Here is a 20322-nt window from a genome sequence, read left to right on the forward strand (position 1 = left end):
GCTGCTATATTATAATTCTTATTGCACTTGGTGCAAGGAAATCTAGTCGGTGCAAGAAATCTAGTATGTTCAAGGAAATCGTCTCGGTGCACAGGCACAGCAAATAATTTCAGATACTGCTTGGTGCAGGTTATATATATTTAACCTCATAGTTTTATAAGGATCAGAAAAGACTAATATTTAAATATCTAAAAGGTTTCTATTAAAGAAAAATACTTTTCACCAAGTAATTCCACTTGGTGCAGCACCGAGCAAATCTGCTTGGTGCTAGCCAAAATGTAAACACCGAGTACGCTACTTGGTGCAATACGGCAGATGCATGTTTTATGATAGTCTCCGAACAATGCATTGAATTCATTTTATAAAGTTTTAAAATAAACAATTACTAATCTCTTGCCAAATCTTAAATGATTATGGTCATGTTTAAATATAATTCGCTCGGTGCAAATAATTTTGATTGCAAGTTAAGTTCAGCGATCGTTCTGCATTGAGGTGAAAAATCCTACTCGGTGCACGCAAACCATGCTATGTATACTTTGGCCTCGCCCACAAAAATGACGTAGTACACAAGAAAAACAAAACATGATGAATGGCGCCGAAAAGTGAAAGTAACGATAAACTGAGACAAATTTGGGCAAATACACCGTTAAATGAAGACGACACATCGCTTAAATAGCATCATTAGATAGGTTTAAGTAAATGTAAACCACTCCTCTCATAAAAATACCATACGAGGCGTACTCGGGGACATCTGCATGGAGAAGTGTGGAACGGAAGTCACAAATTATACACAATGAAAAATACACGTTTAAGTTTATGAAATAAGGCCAATGTCCAGAGCGTAACACTACCCGCCTCCTTATGGAAAAAGGATTTGTCCCCAAATCAATGGTTTGTCAGCCATGCAGATGTATCAGTTAATACCAGAATAGTATATGAACCTCCTTTTTTCCAACAATAACTTCATAACATATTAACACTAACAGGTTAAAAATAACACACTTTCACTTTTAGCACAATTAAATCAAATGTCCATTTTTCGTTATAGCAGTTGAAGTTCGGTGCAGTAAGATTTTACCTAAATCTATAATATATAATATACACAATCAACAACAACAAGACAGTTTTCCAGGCAAGAATATCAATCACAGTTGTTCAGTCTCTTTCTGAGAATACTATACATATATATGTAGGACTCTAAAGTGCGATGGGGACGCTAAAGTACGATGGTGACGCTAAAGTGCGATGGTCTACGCTAAAGTGCGTGGTTCCATACGCTAAAGTGCGATGGTCCGGGAAAATATAGACGTAAAAATGTAGTTCGATAATGACGTTAACAGTTGTTTATACAAACTAAAAATGAACATACCAGAAAATATATTAGGAATATTTGATTAACAATTTTTACACCATATGTCCATGACTTACGAGTAATTGATTAAATTTAACCGTCTTTGTCGGCTGAATCACAATGTTTATTTTTTTCGAGTGCTGAAAAAAGGACTTGTATCCTACAGTCGACCATTTTACTATATAAATACAAAACAGTATAGGCATACTTATCCTGCTTCTATTTGAAGCGAACGGACACATTCGAAGCATTGTTTATGCGGCAGTTTACTTTGTGATCCCCGTTAAAATGCCGTCGATTTTAATGAAAAGTAACGTCGGTAAAATAGAGATACATGTTTTCATGCGTTAACTATAAATTGTCTGCTAACATAAGTTCGTACTGTAAATTGTAGGAAAATACGGAAAAGGAGAAAGCTCTCTCGCATTTAGATTTAAGCTTATGCAAGTAAATGTTGCATATTCCGACAATGAACGAATAAGGGATTTTTAATTTTCAATGACAAATGTAAGGGAGATTGTAATATTAGTGATCATTAGTGTGAACGGCAATCTACACCAATTATCCAAATATTCAATACGCTCCGAATTGTTAAAAATTCATTTTACATGAAATTGAATATTAGCAAAACATAAATTACCTTTATAGCATTTATAACTTGGTCGGACTTGTTAATTTAGAAATAAATTACTTCCGCCTACCGGTAAATTGTAAAGCCTATCACATATGTTATACCTTAGCATAATAGCTTTTGCAAAAAGACTTTTTAAACCTCGATGTTTTAATACTTCGAATCTTAACCTTTGGACCATCCCACTTTAGCCTGATACACTATCGTACTTTCGCGAACAAACAACCAACGCACTTTAGCGTGAGACACCATCGTACTTTAGCGTAGACAATCGCACTAGCGTGACCATCGCACTTTAGAGCACCATCGCAATTTAGAGTCTTACATATATATTTTAAAATTTTGTTTATATCACAGACATCATTCCGAGACAATTAATGAGAGTCATTTCTCCACATGTTCTTGGTCCTGGTGGTTTGGTTTACACCGACAATTTATACATTGAAGTATATATATGATAATAGCCATTTTAATAATGTCAACATTATTTATTGAACTTTGAGAGTTCTTTTTCCACACGCTACTACAGTAGTCTGGTGTTTTATTGTACACCCACAGCATTTATATATATAGTATTTTTGAGTTCCTGTATTCCACTTATTCACTATCAATATATTACTATAGTCATATCAATATATAATAAATATTTTTTTTCTAATTAAATACTAAAACGGAATATACCGCCAATTAATTACAATGGAATGTATATAATACTGCTTACTGCACCAAATAACAATGTAACAACGCCCAAGCCTGGGTAATAAAAATTCACCATCTAACATCTACTTGTCAAGAAATAAATACTTGGTAAAAATCAACCATAAGAAAATATCAGTCTCAGGAACTCGAAGTGATACAAGGATTAGGACAGACCAAACATTGAACTTTATCATAATCTAATAAACCACCCTCCCAAGGGATTTGGGGAATATTTATTGACAATCTCCACTGGAAAACAGGTTATACAGAGTGACTGAAACTGACGGAAATTACAGTAGTAGGCCAAAGATGCCATGTACCGTGTAAAATTTTGTAAATACATAGTGAATATAAGAACTAAATGTCACTCCAACAAATGTTCTTGTAGTATGTCCACAATTCTTCTCTCCAAAAGACAAGGCAAATGGGTAAGATTGTAAAATGTACACTCTCTCTGTAGTTCACGGAGAGCAATAACAGTTATTGGAAAGGTTAACAAATCATTCTGCACTCCGATCGTAAATAATTAAGAATATGCACAAAATGACGGGGGTCTCTATCTAAAAAGTATGTGTAGATATTGTCCTCTTTGTAGGGTTTCGAATGTGAGTCTTTCAGAATCATGTAAGACAATATAGCTGATTGGTTTTGTTGTAGGGTTAGAACACATGTTTCAAAGCGACTTCCTCCATCATTTAGGATTATTCTAGATTTTTGGCAATCAGCCATAGCTTTCAATTGTAAAATATTTTTCGGGGTGGGGATATGACTGCTGTCTGTAGATAGTGCGTTCACACTAGGTGCATTTAACTCGGGGCTAATAATGATAATACATCAACTTGTTTTGACTGCTGGCTACAGACTGAAGGAGCTGCACAATTTTCATTAGACACGACTGATACATCAGGTACATGCTCGGTATAGCTGAGTCTCAAATAGAGGTTCAGCTATATAAATTTTAAGTTCATCTAAACAAACGGTGCTAAGTCCTTCTTCATAAAATAACGGTCCAACAGGTGGCACTAAAGTTGGTGCGTAAACGTGAGGGGGAGGTGGCATCACTTTCTTTGCGGGGCTTATAATAATTTTCCTAGGCTCAGGTATGGGGGTGGATGATCTTGTGGGGACCTGGTGGGATATAAAGAACGCTTCCTTTTCTTTTCATTCACTCTATCTGCTGGTTGATTTACTTTATCATCTTTGTTTTCTACTGATACAAATTTCTGTTTTGAATTTTCTTTTCTTTGTTGATCATCATTTCTTTTATTGTTCTCCTGAATACTTTTCTCCAGTTAAGTGTTTACCTCTGACTGTTGTTCCCTACTTTGTGATTTTTGTACATTTATTTCAGTGTTATTTTCTTTATTTTCGTTTTGTGATGGGTGAATTTCAATTATCATTTGCCGGCTTTCTCACTCTTGAATTTCTTGAATTTTTGTTGCTCGGCTTCCCAAAATAAAAAGTTTTCTCTACTGACATATTTCAAATCTCGTCCACCTGATTCCCCTTTTTTACAATTTCTGTGTTTGCTGTCTTTTCTTAGAAATATTCTTTTACATTTAGGGCACATATAACTGAAATTTGAGTGATGTTCGTCCATATGCCTCTCAACTTTAAAGGGACGATCGAAATCATGGTTAAGGCATCTGTATAGAGTAATTAGCATAAGAAAAAGTGTTTTAAAGAACACAAGTTTGGCTTATTGTATTAAATCTAGCATTATATAAAATATTAACAACCTGATAGTTTAGGGGAAATGCAACCTCATCCAGCATATATATTTATTATTTTTTTGTTTTTGTTTATTATTATTTTCCCTCCTGCCATATTCACACTAGTATAAATTCTTTTATATAATTAAAACTATATATAATTTAATTAATTAACCATTGAAAGGTAATGATTCACCAACATATAATTTTAATCGGTCATGGTGCACTATTTTAGGCTTTGACCGTGGACTTTTTCTTATCCTGTAAAAACAGCATTTATTCTTTCTAACACAGAGAAAGGTCCTTGTCAATGCCTTTGTAATTTTGGATTTAACCCTTTACTGCGAACCGAGCTATATAACCAAACAGCATCACCAGCTTTATATTCATGAACATTTGTACTTCTATCATACAACCGCTTCATATTATTGCTACCAGCAGCAATGTGCTTTCGTGCAAATTCATGAATCTTGTCTAATTTTGTAGACAATTCATAAGCATAGTCAGTACTATATTCTGGTTTAATAAAATTTGAGTCAGGGTGTCCAAGTGAAAGATCAATTGGCAATTTTATACTGCGGCCAAACACCATTTCATGAGGGGAAACCATGGTGGTTTCGTGTGCCGAAGCTCTATATGTCATCATGAGTAAAAATATATACTCATCTCAATTTTTCTGATTTTCAGAAACAAAACTAGCTAACATATTTTCAATGGTACTATTTTAATAATATGTCTACCATGCCATCACTTTGGGGTCTCCGGCCCGTATGTCGGGTTTTATGTAGACCTAACAGCTTGCAGATTTCTCGAAATATATGTGGTTGAAAATTAGACCCTTGGTCAGAGTGGATTTCCATAGGTACCCCTAAAATTGTTATAACTCTTTCCACTAGTTTATTTGCAACAGTATTGGCTTCCTGATCTCTTATGGGTATTAGGTCAGCCCATTTTGAGAAATAATCTCCATCAACCATTAAATATCGATTTCCCTTATATGTTCTGGGTAAAGGGCCTAAAATATCAAGTGCTATTCGTTCTAAGGGAACCCCAACATTATACTGTTTGAGTGGAGTATGTGGCATTTTATTTGGACCCTTTTTAGAGGCACAAATATCACACTGCCTGCACCAATTAGCCACATCATGCCTTTGTTTAAAGCAAGAAAATCTTTCCCCAACTTTGGAAAGAATTTTCTTAACACCTAAATGTCCTCCAGTAGCACTGTTGTGTAATTAAGATAACACATAACTTTTAAGCATTGTGGAATAACTTTTAACCATTTTTCTCCATTGCCATCTGCATTTACCCATTTATGATATAAAACCTTTTGTTTTATATAAAGGGACTCCCACCTGGACCATTAATATTTTACTACGGAACTACACGGAGAAACTTTCTCCCAAACAGGTTTCTCCCCAGTCTCCTTCCAACTTATTAATAGTTTTAAATCAGTGTCATTATTTTGACATTCAGCGAACTTTTCTCCTGTAAAATCATTACAGGGTTCACCATCTGATGTTGATGGGTACATTTCCCAACTTTGCAGCTTTATTGCTATTCCAGGAGGGGGATTAATCTAAAAATTTCCCCGATCTGGTAGTGACATAGACAGGAACATTTTCTGAAGTCATCATATTATTAGTATTAGGGTCAGGCAAGGAGATAGATTTCCTCCCCTTTTTATTAAAAACACTGTACACCTTTACAGTAGTAGGTACAACTTCATCTCAATTTTCAGCTTCTTGCTGAAAGGAGTAGGTCCGGTAAGGGCCGATTTTGGCCCCAAATTTCAGTTTCATCTAACGAGATATTTAGGACACTTTTTAAACACTTAAGTGTCTATTTCAATTGATTCGATTAGTTTATGTTAAAGATTTTAACTGATTCAGTCATTAAAAACGCTCGGATTGAAGCTTAAATATGAAAAATCTATCAAATATGCCAAAAAACGTCACTTTTCAGATGGTTTTCGTCAAAAATAAAAGTGGCCGCATCCGTGTTCATCCTCAACCTTTATATATGTTATATATTATCATCAACTACAACTTATATTTCAATATTATGAATGAACACGAATGCGGCCACTTTCATTTAAGACGGAAAACGTCTAAAATTTAACTAAAATGCTATAATTGTGAAGATTTCAGTAATTTAGCATGACTTTATGATGCTAGTACACGATATATGTGCATTGTATTGTCAAAAACAGCACATATTTATATAGCAGAAGCATTCTACTTTCCAAAAAATAGCTAAAAGATGACATTTTCACAATTTTGCAAAACTGCTTAATTTTGGGGCCAAAAAGGGGTCTTACTGAACCTACTCCTTTCTCTTCAGCTTTGGTACAATGACTACAATTTACGTCATGACAAGGTCTCCTTGACATTGCATCTGCATGTGAGCGACCAGCACGGTGCTCAATTTTAAATAATTTCAAATCATCTTGCAATTTTAGAAGCCATCTTTAATAAAGCGCCATGATCACTGCGAACTAGAAAGTGTCTCCCATATAAGAAATGATGAAATTGTTTTATTGAAGCTACAACAGCTAAAAGTTCTCTGCGTGTGACACAATACTTTTTCTCCGTTCTACTAAAAGCTTTGCTGTAGTAGGCTACAACTTTCTCAGTTCCATTTTGGACTTGAGATAAAACTGCCCCAATTTTAAAAAGAAGATGTGGTATGATTGCCAATGAGACAACTATCCACAAAAGACCAAAATGACACAGACATTAACAACTATAGGTCACCGTACGGCCTTCAACAATGAGCAAAGCCCATACCGCATAGTCAGCTATAAAAGGCCCCGATAAGACAATGTAAAACAATTCAAACGAGAAAACTAACGGCCTTATTTATGTAAAAACATGAACGAAAAACAAATATGTAACACATAAACAAACGACAACCACTGAATTTACAGGCTCTTGACTTGGGACAGGCACATACATAAATAATGTGGCGGGGTAAAACATGTTAGCGGGATCCCAACCCTCTCCCTAACCTGGGACAGTGGTATAACAGTACAACATAAGAGCGAACTATAAAAATTAGTTGAAAAAGGCTTAAGTCATCAGATGGACAAAAATACAAGTGGACGTGGCCGGGTACTAATACATCCCGACACAAAAAGACTTAATGAACAGATCTGAGAGTACTCGCAGTTATCTGACAGCTAGATCAAAGCCACTAACAGCTAATAAAAAAATCATGCATCTAAGACTAAACTATCAATCCGTACACATCCAACATCCAATGGATTTAGTGTAAAGACGTCATAAACAGCCAGAGAAAAACATGACCTTGTGCAATGCCAAGTTACAGGTATCGACAGATTGTAGATCCATGAGTATGTATATGTATATAACATAATGGTAATATTTAGTTAGCTTTTAATTTACTGATAACAAAATCAATATTTATACCAATAAAAACAATGATTTTATTACAGTGTTGAATAGGTAACCTTTTAGAATAAGTTTATTTAAAGGAGCGACAAGGTCACATGGATCATTTCTAAATTTCCGTGCACGGTTAACAACATTTCCGTAAAAATGAGGATGTGCTTACCCGTTTGAAATAAGTTTTCTACAGGTACAACCAAACTTCAATACCAAATCCTTATATCTATGGAAAAATTTAGTAAAGGTTTTAAGTAATTTATGGTAACGATATCCCTGGTTTAATAATTTACCAGTAATACATAGGTTGCGTTCGTTAAAATCAAAAACGTCACAACAGACACGGGCATAGCGAACAAGTTGTGAAATATAAACACCGTAAGATGGTGCCAAAGGAACATCACCATCTAAAAATGAAAAATTAACAATAGGGAACGAAAAATCGTCTCTTTTGTAAATTTTAGTGTGGAGTTTCCCGTTTAAAACCGAAATATCTAAATCCAGGAGAGGACAGGTATCACCGAATAAATTTGATTTATTTAAAGTAAGTTCCTTGGGGTAAATTGCAGCAGTATATTGAAAAAATTCTTGATTATTTAACGAAAAAATATCATCAAAATAACGGTAAGTGTTGTTGAATTTATCAATTAAATGCAATTTCGACGGGTCTTTACTGAGTTTAGTCATAAACTGTGATTCGTAACAGTACAAAAACATGTCTGCTATTAAAGGGGCACAATTAGCATGATTAGTGCCCATGGGGATACCTACAACAAGTCGATAAACTTTGTTGCCGAACCGTACATAAATATTATCCAGGAGAAAATTAACAGCTTCAATCATCTCATCACACCTCCAGTAAGTATATCTAGCATATTTACCTTTCTCATTAGAGAAGAAGGCTTTAAATGTGTTGCAGCAAATAAATTTGCATTCAGCTTTACCAAACGGCCATTTAATTAAATAGGAAAACTTTTGTTTAATAAGATAGTGTTGAAGTGTATTGTAAAGAGTAGAAAAATCAAAACTATTAACAGAATCAAAAGGACCATCGAAAGCACTTAATTTATCTAAAACATTCAAAGAATTTTTATATACCACTATGTTCATATATTTTATTACAACTAGAACACACCCGTGATATCACGGGTCCGTGACTGAATTAAAGTATATAACTATGCGCAAGCCTTATTTTAGTATTAGTATTGTCATCTGATATATAATAAAGTCATGCCGATTATAAGATACACAGTTTTTCTCTGCTTTCAAGTCTTTCTGTTTGAACCCGTCGAACTGAAACAATAATATTAATTATTTGGAAAACAAAAGGTCCTGGAATGGAGTATTTTTTAATCAACAGCATTGTCCTATATAAGTTATAAATAAAGTTGAATTCTTTGCTTCGCTGTTTTACGTCATGCCCACTAACAAATTGAAAACTGTACCTATACGCCTTATTTTTAGTCCAGATTTTTAGTATTCGTATTGTTATCTTAGAAAGTCTTACTGATTAAAATACTACAATAGGTAACAATTTGACAATTTAGTAGTGTCAACCCTGTGGTTATGACCCGTGTATATAGAATATTAATCCTGAATACAACGTTTGGTGGTGCGCCTGTCAGATGCGGAAGGTACAGATAAGGTAATAGGTAACAGGTGAATATACTATTGGTATCGGTAGCGGACTCGACCCGGAACTTCTTAATTATTGGCAATATTAATTACGTGGAAAACAAAAGGGCCTGGAGTGGTGTAATTTTTAATCTACACCTTTGTACTATATTAGTTATATATAAAGTTGAATTCTGTGATTCGTCGTTTTTACGTGATGACGGCTGACAAATTGATCCTCGTAATTTTAGTATTATAGATAGTTTATGATAAGCTCTTTAATAGTGTGCATGTATTGCTCGCATCTGTGTCTAACACAAATGAGTCTTCATTACTGTGGTAAGCTAAAATAGGGGTATTTGTCAGATTTTTTTTTACTGAACGCTTCTTGACATTCATTTGTCCATATAAAAGACTTAGTTAATTTATGGAGTGGTCGGGCAATATCTGCAAAATGAGAGATGAACTTGCGATAATATGAACACAAGCCCAGAAAGGACCTAACTTCCTTTACATTTTTAGGAATTGGCCATTTCGTTTTTCAGGGCCAGTGGCAATGCCATCCTCACTGACTACGTGTCCCAAAAATTTGACACGTTTCTGGAAAAATTTGTATTTTTTGGGGTTTAGTTTTAAATTAGCTTGTTCAAGTCGATTAAGGACTTCAGCTAAATTTTCAATCTGTTCCTAAAAAATCTTGGAAAACACTATTATGACATTTAAACAGACATGACATGTTTTCCAGGTTAAACCTGATAAAATTTTCAGCATATATATATATATAAGCCTTCCAAAGACAGAAGGGGCATTACAAAGTCCAAAAGCAAACACGGTAAACTGCCACAGCCCACTACCAGGAAATGAAAGGCTGTTTTGGGGCGGTCTTCTGGAGTTATGGATACCTGATGATATCCACTTTTAAATCGAGCGTGGAATACCATTTAGATCCCGCTTGAGCATCCAAAGTATCGTCTATGCGTGGTAATAAATGGCTATCCAAAATTTTTATTATGGTTAAAAAGATGATAATCAATGCAAAATCGAATAGAGTCATCTTTCTTGCGCAAAATTACTACTGGGGAACACCAGGGGCTTGTGCTAGGCTCAATTATTCCTTGTTCAGCCATTTTAGCTATTTCAGCTTCAGCTTCTAGAATCTTAGCAAGAGGAAAACGTCTAGGGCGTTGTTTAATGGCAGTGTCTGCTCGAACCCGCATGCGGGTACGAATAGTCAAATTGCCGTTCGTAGGCTTCGCGTACCCACATCAGGTTTTATAAAAAATGGCATTGGATCGGGATAGAAACGTGAAATATATACAGAATTTGTCACAACTAGTGAACAAATTGATTAAAACTACACAAGAATTAACTTCGCAGAATTTTCGTTTTATGAAATTTTACCATGGAAAAAATTTCAATGGACTGATTTGTTTATTTTGCTGTAGAATAGAAATAAATATATTGTATCTGTATCTTGGTCTACGTAAACTGGGTGTTTTGATGTCGAAAATTGAGAATATCTGGTAGTATACATAAGTTGGTCGTAAGGCAGACCAACCATTTTTGTGTATTACTGCGTTTGCGCTAAAGGTAGATATAATGTGATTATACTGGTTGACGATAATAGGTCGTCATATTAGAATATGTATCATTATATAATAAATGCAATTAGCAAAATATTATTTTTCATACTCTTTACTCGTTATTCACGAAATCCCCATATTATCGATAATTTCCGTTTATATTTCACTAGAGACATCACGTTTCATTCGCGATCTGATGGCATTTTATTGTAAAACCGGATGTGGGTACGCGTAGCCTACGAATGGCAATCTGACTATGTGTAACCGCATGCGAATACATGCAGACACTGCCTTGTTTAATTGGACGAGCTTGACCCGTGTCAATAGTATGCTCTATCAGCTTAATTCTACCGATTTCTGTCGCGGACTTGGAGGAAGAATTTTGATATTTTAATAAAAGTTCTTTAAATTAAACTTTTTGATTTTCTGATAATTCATTTATATTACTACCATATACAGTTTGGATATGATCAGGCTTAGGGATATTTTTAGCATTTGTTTCAGTACTTCCAACTGCATTTATATTCTGACATGGCTCAATCATGTCAGCTTCAACTGGTTCTAATATAGCAGCTACAGTATTTTTCTGAATAACATGTTCTACATTAGACCGATTTAAAATTTTAATGGGAATGAAACCACAATTTGGTTGCACACAGCTTTTGCTATTAATAGTCCATGTTTTTCTACAATATTTTTAACAGGTTCCACAAACCCAGTTTTTCCTCTTACTATTGGGTCTACAGCTATACCAGAAACAATAGTTTCACTGGATGAGGGTGAGACAATTTTTTCATATATTAGAATTCTGCAACAGGAAACTTGCCCAGCATTTTTATATTTAAAACATGGCCATTCCTGACCTCTGTATCTTATACTGTAACAGCTTTTACTTAATAGAACATCACATTCATTATTTGTAAGAAAATCCATACCGAGTATACCCTCGGTTGGCATATCTGCATCCAAAACTTTATGTTTAAACAAATTTTCCCCCAATCTAAGATATGCTTCAAATTCACCAATGAATGGTGAAATTTCACCAGTTTCAGTCATCTTATTCATTTTTACCGGCGTAATTTCATGCATTTAGGATTGAATTATTGTTTTTAGAAAATTTTGACTTTAAATGTTAACACTGGCTCCCGTGTCAACCAACATAGAAATATGTTTACAGCATATAGTCATATCTAAATAAAATCCTTCCTCAGATGTCTTTGAATTATTTATCCTGACTGTGGAGGGCCATTCTGCTGTTGTCGACCTCTACCCCATGAGTTCGACTGTTGGTAGTTTCCCTTACCCTATATTTTGGTAATTATTGTCCCTCTGTGAATTAGTTCTATTATAATTAGGTCTTTCAACCTTTTCGGTTGAAAGACCTATTGGTTTTCTTCTGATTATTATTTTTTTTTCTTGCGCCTAATTTTTTTCCTTCGCTGTTTTTTTGTTTCGCAAGATGTCGATTAGATATTTGGAATGTGATATCGAACAGTTTATACGCTTTTGTAACTGACACTGCTTAACCATATACTTTACCATATAAGAGTAATTCCCCAAACACTTTTTTTCTTGTGATCTCTAAGGCTTCGCAACCGTTCAAGAAACCGACAAATTTATTTTTCCAAATTGCTCGTTATATCCTCAGAATGTTCTGTTTTATTTTGACCGAAGCCGTATAGAGATTCCATATGAGAGTTATTTCCCCTTTTGTATTTGATATGAGTGAAATGTATTTTGAACTTGAAAACCATAAGTGATATAGACCTAGGGTCTTAAGTTTTAAGGTCCTTGGTCCAAAAAATGAAAATGAGGTCAAGGTCAAAGGTCAAGGTCATGTTAAAAATTTTGATTTTTGATTGTTATCACTAATTTTCAGAAATCTTATAAGATATCGACAAAATATTTTCACGCAATTGTTAGTTGCGACATGTCGTTACACTTTAATTTAAGTCGAAAGGGTACCTAAACATTTGATGCGAGTTTTTCCCCCTTTTATATTTAATATCAGTCGTATGGTAATATAACTCATTAACAATAAAAAGTAGAGACCTAGAGTCTTTTTATTTGAGGTCCTTGGTTTATGACCTTGAAATTGAGCTCAAGGTCATATGTTAATTAAACGTTCTAGATTTTGACCTTTGCTTTTTACCTCATATGTATTCATGTTAAAGCCATTAGACTTTTTGCATTAGGTTGCAAGCAATATCACGTTGAAAAAGCTAACCGGAAGTGACCTTTTGTAAATCGGAAGTAGCTAATTTTTGTAATAAATTATTGTTAAAGTATGTTAAACCATATATTTTTGGAATCAACGTCAAGTAAACTATAAGACAATACTGGAAGTAACATACTTTGAACCGGAAGTAGAAAATTTTCTCCCTTATTTATATCTTTTTGTATAAAAACCTTATATTTTTGGAATCAGCGTACAATAAGCTGTCATTTGACGCTGGAATTTATATTTTAAAACCAAATTTTAATATTTTCATATCAAAATAGATCCTTACTGGTTGAAAGACCTTCAATTGTTCTCTGAACAATTGGTTTTTAATTTTGATTATTTCTATTGTTGTACCAATTATTCCCCCTATTTTTATTGTTGTTATAAGCATTTTGGTTTTGCTGATGTGGTCTCCCCTGATTTGGAAATTAATATTATTCCCCTTTATACTCTTTATTTCTTGTGACAAACTAGATATTTTCTTTGTCATATCACCTAACAATTCTTTCAACACATTACCCTCTTTAATTTCTAATTGAAGTAATTCATCAGCTTGGTTTGGAGTATCTGCACCAACTGGAAACACTGCTTTTGTTTCATTTGAACCAATCAAATTTTTACACCTATGGTTATCAGCTTGATTAAAGGTTTCAAACCTAAAGTCTAAAACTTCAGCCTCATTTATATTTTTGAGCCTTGTTTCTCTTATTCTGAGACGCATTTCAGGATCATGTTATGCATCTATATATTGGTCCAAAGCCAATATATCTGTTACAGAGGAAGGAGCACCAGGATAAGCACAGCCAGTTATTTTTTTATAGCTTGACTGAGGGCAGATATAGATTCATTATCTTTTCTTACTCTAGTCTGTAACTGGGCTCTGAATATCTCAGACCTATGAACTGAACCAAATCTATTATGAAGGGCATCAACTAGGCTATCAAAATCTAGCCTTTTAAACTCGTTTAATTCATTTAAAATTGCTCTAGCGCCACCTTTTAAACTGCTAGCCCGACATAGTGACATTGTATTATAATCCCAACAGTTAACTTCAGCTAAAATTTGAAATTGACTGAGATATATATTCTTCTATATCATCAGTACCATCATAAGGTTGTGGTTTCATATTTACTTTGTGTTTTTGTGTAACACCAGCATGATATAAACTAGGATAAGATTGCATACCCCTGGTACTATTATTGTAACTTTGATAACTGCATGTTTCAGAAATTGAAGGTATACATGTTGTATTCTGGGGCGGTTTTTGTTCTTGTACTGCATGTGTTTTTATAATTTTAGCTTCTGGAACAATAATTTCTGGTCTTTCAGATTGAATTTGATCAGATTTAGACTTTTGTTTATTAAACTCTTCTCTTAAATTAAATATTTGTTCTTCCAAATGATTTTTCAACTGCGTGATTTGATTTTGAAATTTTTCTTCCATCATAGAAAGATTTGCTGCATTTTGTTGTGTCATCATTTGAAATATATCTCCTATTTCAGTGATTCAAACATATCTCCTACTGCAGGTGAAATAGCTGGTAAACTGTAAGTTTGATTGTCTGTTTGAGTAGATTCATTAGAACCACTGTATTATCACTACTAATTGATAATCTATCTGTTGGATAAAATTGAATTAAATCTGACTGCAAAGAATCATCCATTTTAAAATGATTTTATTTTTCAAACTTCACCAGATTTTTTTTTTAAATAATTTAAAATTTTTAGATTCTGACACTAGTGTAACGTTCCGGGGTTTTCTTGTCAGGATATACACCCGTAGTTTCTTTTGTGGGCCTCCAGTGAAGGAAGTTATAATAAAAACCATAATGGAAGTTCATAAATTGTATTAAATATTATTATCAATTCAGCTTAAGTAATTCACAACATATGTAGAAGTTCATAAAACACACGAATAGAGTTATCTTAATATAAAAAAAATACATTTTATTTTTAACTGCTATATTATAATTCCTATTGTACTTGGTGCAATGAAATCTAGTCGGTGCAAGGAAATCTTCTCGGTGCACAGGCACAGTAAATAATTTCAGATACTGCTTGGTGCAGGTTATATATATTTAACCTCATAATTTTATAAGGATCATAAAGGACTAATATTTAAATATCTAAAAGGTTAAAATACTTTTTACCAAGTAATTCCACTTGGTGCAGCACCGAGTAAATCTGCTTGGTGCTAGCCAAAATGTAAACACCGAGTACGCTACTTGGTGCAATACGGCAGACGCAGGTTTTATAATAGTCTCCTATAAAGTTTTAAAATAAACAATAACCAATCTCTGTGGTTCCGTCCACAATAATGACGTAGTACACAAGAAAAACAAAACATGAGGAATGGCGCCGAAAAGTGAAAGTAACGATAAACTAAAACAAATTTTGGCAAATGAACCGTTAAATGAAGATGACACATCGATTAAATAGCATCATTAGATAGGTTTAAGTACATGTAAACCACTCCTCTCATAAAAATACCATACGTGGCGTACTCGGGGACATCTGCATGGAGAAGTGTGGAACGGGGGCCACAAATTATACTCAATGAAAAATACACGTTTTAGTTTACGAAATAAGGCCAATGACCAGAGCGTAACAATATTATATTCAGTTTGATTGTTTTAATTGTTGACTCCTTTTTAGTCGTCACATTTTTTTTACGAATTGTGTCGAACTACTTTACAATTCTTTAGGTGCAAAATAAACCTTAAATAGTGTAACCTGAAGTGTAGTAAACTGTATTGGGATCAGTCAACTAATAATATGCCTAGTGTGAAAAAATCAATAAAATAAAGATGTTATCAATCCTATACTATAACGGTATGTTATAAAATGGCAATTCCAAACTGAGTATACAATATTCACGACCTCCTCTTTAATTTGTTTTATCGGGAAAATCTACCATGTTTGACAAAGAAAAAGCAACAACTGAAGACTGCACGAGCTTAAGATAACTTTACTTGTACTGCAATAATTATCAATTGATGATTCGGAACATAGATCTATTTAATGCGGTTATTAATAAAAAGCAAGACAAAAGTGATACATTATGACGGAAAACATTTAGTGTTATGCATATGACAACTTGAAAAAGTAAAATGACACAAATATGTGATTTCATAGGAGAGTGTATCATATGGATTGCAATAGAAAGGAGAGATCGCATTTTAAATTAACCTAAACCTTTAAAAAAAACAAATATTTTACAAAAACTTATGTCACATTTTCCAGTTGAAAACAAAATAAATAAAATAAAACGACAGAATATATGCATTTTTTCATTAATGTTTCACCATCAACATTGTCTTGACAAAACGATGTTCTTAATCTTGTTATTTATTTGATTGTAAGTTAAAATGTACTCAGAGTAATATTTATATAAAGTTTGAGATATATGATTAATTGCTTCTCATTTAGGAGATAACTGTATTGTATTTTAAGCTCCGACGGCATCAATTGGGGATTTGATGGTCGCAAATTAAGTTTACTGGCGACGCGTTAGCGGAGACAGTAAACGGGTATTTGCGACCATCAAATCCCAAATTGATGCCGTCGGAGCTTAGAATACAATATTGTTATCTCCATTCTAATGAAACTGACAGAAAACAACGTTAAAACATGTATTTAAAATCTGTCATATGCCGTCTGCGCTTGCGCGAACGTCTCATAGCATCAATTGTCAATTGATGCCATGTAAGAAAGTGACGTTATCCAATCAAAATGAACGTTACAAACGTTGTTGCATTAGAATTACCGATATAAGACATTAAAAAGAACATCGCAGGACTAATTAGTACAAGAATCAAATTTAAACAAAGTTTGTATCAAATGTCACAGATCTACACAGATCTGCAGTCACATTATGTTTTAGAATTTTGAAAATGTTTTCCCATTGTTTCATGTATTACTGTATACCTAGAAAATTCTCATAACTGACCTTGAGTATACCGACAAATCGTCAAAAACTCTATACGTTTTTTGCTTTTAATTGGTGATACATCCAACAAACTCAAGTCACCTAATAATTTAAGCGCACCCCATGCATTGTAAGGTACAATTATGATGATAGCCTCTACCACTTAAAACTATGATTTTGGTAACATATTGTGCTCTTATCAAACAACTATCGCTTGACATTGAACTCCATGCTGATTATTATTGTTTTGGTGTGTACTGTCAAGTTAACATTTACCGGATGTATCACGTATAATTTAGAACACTAAATTAAGTCTCAAGTACATTTTATTATCACCAATGAAATAAATAAACAATGTCACTGTGATTAGTTATATATTTTCATTTCATTCACAATTTTTAAACACTGACGTTGGGTTACAATTTGACATATCGTATGGACATGTCTATATTCCTGAAGTTTGGTTTTGTATTTGGCAAAAACTAGTGATTTCGTAATTTTCGACCCTAAAATGCTTTTCAACTTCGAACATTTTTTTTTTTAACTTTGTCTATTCAATCGTCAATCGTCACTAACGAGTTATTTTTTGCTGGTGTGTTTTGCATATGCGACTTCTTGTGTTTCTATGGTTCTTATAACATGACTCTGTACTTTAAAATATTCCGACAGTATGTTATTGTTCTATAATATGTCATTATGATATATTTCTATTTTGAATTAGAAAATACGTTGAACCACAAACGTCAAAATTATTCAAGCGCGTAGAGGAATAAACTATTTGTGGATTCTTATAAATTCCATAGAACTTTTGGACTATTTTAAATATCGGTCTATATTCTGAAATTAATTCTTACATACTTTTGATTTTTTAACCCTGTATGCTAACATTGCCCATGTGAAATTTTAAAATTGTTTGCATAAACATTGAACGACAAAAATATATGGCGTATAAAACTTTCTGACGTCAGACACACAAATCAATGAATGTGTTTGTAGATAGATGTTTTTGTGTTCTGTTTAACTGTTCCTTTTAGAATTGTTAGACGATGGTGACTGCTGTACCCATCTTTTGACTATTTTATTTAATATGTCTATTTAGTCCACGCATCATTGTAAATATAACGGAATTTGATGAGACTGTCAACAAAGTGAGAAGTTCAGCGCTATAAAACCAGGTTTAATCCACCATTTTCTACATTTTGTCAAAGTCAGGAATATGACAGTTCTTGTCCATTTGTTTTTGATGTATTTGTCATTTTTCCATGTGATTATGGACTTTCCGATAAGATTTCCTCTGAGTTCAGTATTTTTGTGATTTTACTTTTTTGTAGATTAAACACTGTCTAGTGACAACTTTTTAAGAATTTTGGGTTCTCAATGCTCTTACCCTTTGTTTTTGTTTGGATTTATAACTATTTTGATCTGAGCGTCACTGATAGGTCCTATGTAGACGAAACGCGCGTCTGGTATATTAAATTATCCTGGTACCTTTGATAACTATCTAGATGACAACATATTTTAAAGCCTGCTTTGTTGATGTGAATGTCACAAATAAGTATTTGAATATACAAGCTCGTCTGGATATCTGAATTATAAGCATCATTTGTTGGTTCGAGTGTATCTAACGAGTGTCAGTAGACCAAGCGATTGTCAGCCTCACAGAATTATAAACCTGATTTCGTTGATGATTTTGTTTACTATACGCGTTGCTTGGACTTTTTATTCGTTAACGTCAAACAGAGTATTTACTTTGAACTGTAAAACGTAAAATAACAAACAAACCGAACTCTGCGGAAAATTCAAAATGGAAAGAGCATAATCAAATAGCAAAACCAAAAACTCAAATCACATCAAACAAATGGATAACAACGGTCATATTCCTGAATTGGTTAGTGTCTGTCTTCGTACCTTTTAGATCTGCCTTTAAGATTATTAAGACACTTTGTATAGGAGGAGCTATTTTCAAAATTTGAACAAAATCTACATAAATAACACCCTTTTGGTAGATCTCAACACGCAAAATTAGTTGTATATGTGTCTTTCGTTGTTTAGCAAAATAGTTTGTTACCGGTAATCATATTAATGGAAATTTTACAAAATGATCAATACTTTTAACTTCGTATTGTTTTTTGACCTTTTCAATTTTGTTTATACGAGCATCATTGACGAGTCTTAAATTACTACAAAAACGCGCGTCTTGCGAAACCAAACTTGAAATCTGGTATCTTTATATGATGAGTTTATCTAAACACAAAACAATATATATTTACTAATAACACATTGACAAATTATGCCTTTTTATAAATCCTATGCATTTTGATGTGACTATTATTATAACAGGACATGTTTTGATGCCTGTGTTATTTGCAAGAGTTACATAACATAACAAAACATACCGTACTCCGAGAAAAGGTCAGAACAGAAAGTCCGTAATTAAAAGCTCAAACACATCAAACGAATGCATGCCAACTCACATATTTCCTTTTGTAGAAAACGGTGGATTTAATGACTAAGTATGACGACAATAGTTAGTTCGTTGTCTATTCGGTACCAGTTATTGCCCTGTCATACAAACAACAAACCTATTATAAACCTCATAATCAGTAAATTATTGTATACTATTTTGCAATAGTTAGAAAGAACTTTAAGAATAGAAATGTGTAGGGAGATTGAGTGAATTGTTTGTAAAACGTTTTTGCAACAGAACGAAATCTGGTAATGTGTTCTTGGTCTCTGGTGGATGGTTGTCTCATTGGTAATGATACAACATCTTCTCATTTTTATACAGATACAATTCCAAAAGGATTGAATAATTAACTGTTTGTTTGATCGATTGATTTGCTACTTAACGTCCGGTAGAAATATTACTTGCATGGGCAGGAAGCGTTTCTGCTTATGATCGGACATACATTTTATATGAGTATGATCCATTCTTTCTTCTTTGTAATTCTTTATACAAAGCATGTTAGCTCATAAATAATGTCCGAACCTGATCTGATCACTTTTAATGACTATGACATGTATGACTCGTAATTACTCCTATAGGGCACGTGATCGGTGTATAAGTAGGAAACACAAATTTCAAAGGCTTTGGTTGAATACGATTTGTAATCAATTTCACGACGAGTTAAAACATGAACTTAGTGTTTTAAATGCTGAACAATTTACTGTGG

General features: G+C 33.5%; 1 long non-coding RNA gene across 1 annotated transcript in view; it reads right to left on the minus strand.

The window, feature by feature from the left end:
* Nucleotides 1-17317, minus strand: part of LOC143076599 (uncharacterized) — a 33959-nt gene extending 16642 nt beyond the window's left edge. The window contains exon 1 of the long non-coding RNA XR_012978718.1: nucleotides 17171-17317. This is a non-coding gene — a long non-coding RNA (uncharacterized LOC143076599). The remainder of the gene's footprint in view (nucleotides 1-17170) is intronic.
* Between the last annotated feature and the right edge of the window lie 3005 nt (nucleotides 17318-20322).

This window comes from Mytilus galloprovincialis, chromosome 5, assembly GCF_965363235.1.
Source record: "Mytilus galloprovincialis chromosome 5, xbMytGall1.hap1.1, whole genome shotgun sequence".
Taxonomy (NCBI): Eukaryota; Metazoa; Mollusca; class Bivalvia; order Mytilida; family Mytilidae; genus Mytilus; species Mytilus galloprovincialis.